This window comes from Helianthus annuus, chromosome 8 (genome assembly GCF_002127325.2).
Source record: "Helianthus annuus cultivar XRQ/B chromosome 8, HanXRQr2.0-SUNRISE, whole genome shotgun sequence".
Lineage (NCBI taxonomy): Eukaryota > Viridiplantae > Streptophyta > Magnoliopsida > Asterales > Asteraceae > Helianthus > Helianthus annuus.
Window position 1 is genome coordinate 153357324 of NC_035440.2, and position 1543 is coordinate 153358866.

A 1543-nucleotide genomic window follows, 5' to 3' on the forward strand; every position below is an offset into this window, starting at 1 on the left:
CCGGGATAGGGTACCGGAGGATTCTTTGGTGGCTCTTGATTAGGCGTAAGAGTTGTCTCCTTTTGTGGTGTAGATGAAGATGTGGCCTGGCTTGGTGGACTCTTTTCAGTTGTGGGAAGCTGAGCTTCCTCGGGACCAACAGTACGATTTCTCAACGTGATGAGATGTACTTGTGCCTTCGGGTTTGTTTCGGTATTGCTAGGTAACGCGCCTTGTGGTCTCTCGTAGAAATTTTGAGCTAGTTGGTTTAATTGTTTTTCAATGTTTTGAATACTAGCTTGTTGGTTTCTAAAGTTTGATTCCAATTGTTGAAATCATTTCGAGTTTTTCTTATCGGAATCAGAGATGAGGTGTGAGACAGTGTCTTCAAGCCTTTCTCGTCCACCTTGTTGTTGAGAGAAATTTTGTGACTCATTGCGTGGTTGTTGAAAGTTTTTCTTTGGTTCTGATTTTGTTGGTTACTACTATTGCTAGGTTCTCTCCAACCAAGGCTAGGGTGGCTACGCCATCCTTGGTTGTAGGTACATGTCGGAGGACCCGACGGCCTAGGTCTATTATCAATGTAGTTTACCGTTTCCGTTTGATTATCTATTTCTTTCATACAACTCCAATTTTCATGTGGCCCACCACACCCTTCACAAGCCATAACCGAGGCTGTTTTTGTCATTTCTAACTTTTTGTTTTTTGAAGAAAGGGCCTCGATTTGGGCTTGTAAAGAAGTGCTTTCATCAACCTTATGGGTGCCCGGGGCAATAGATTTATTGCCTCGGGGAGTGTGCCATTGAAAATTGTTTTGAGCAATTTCCTCAATTTGATTATAAATTTCATTTGGGCGACGATTACCTAAAAGTCCCCTGGAGCTAGAGTCAAGTGTTTGTCTTGTGTGTGGCAACAACCCATTAAAGAAGGTGGATACTTGTTGCCATACCGCAAGACCATGATGAGGACACTTTCTCAGTAGCTCCTTGAACCTTTCCCAAGTTTTATACAAGGATTCCCCATCCTCTTGTGAGTATGTATTAATTTCAGTCATTAATTTAGCCGTTTTAGCAGGGGGAAATACATATATAGAAACTTTTGAGCCAGTTCATCCCAGGTGTTTACCGAGCCAACTGGGAGGGTATTAAGCCAAGCCTTAGCTCGGTCATTTAGCGAAAATGGAAACATTCGTAGGCGGATGGCGTCATTTGATGCTCCGTTGATCCGAAAAGTATCACATATTTCCAAAAAGTTGGTAATATGTAAATGGGGATCTTCATCCGCAAGCCCGTGGAAGGTTGCGGAGTTTTGAAGCATTTGGATCAAATGCGGCCGTAGTTCGAAGTTATTGGCATCGACATTCGGTGCATTGATAGCAGCGCCAAGATTACCTACGGTGGGCTGTAGGTAATCCATGAGGGTACGTTGGTCCGCCATTGGAAGTAGGTCCCCCGAAACTTTCTCTTGGTTTTTAGCTTTACGTCTTTTTCTTAGAAAGCGTTCAGGTTCGTCTAGAGGTTCTTTTATGTCTCTGCTGGAACTGGAGCTCATACACTACGTAGAG

The 1543-nt window shown here is 43.5% G+C and overlaps 1 non-coding gene across 1 annotated transcript; it reads left to right on the forward strand.

Annotated features, from left to right (window-relative positions):
• Positions 1–932: 932 nt before the first annotated feature.
• Positions 933–1039, forward strand: LOC118481383. Its single transcript, XR_004865590.1, has one exon. It is a non-coding gene; the product is annotated as a small nucleolar RNA R71 (small nucleolar RNA).
• Positions 1040–1543: the final 504 nt, after the last annotated feature.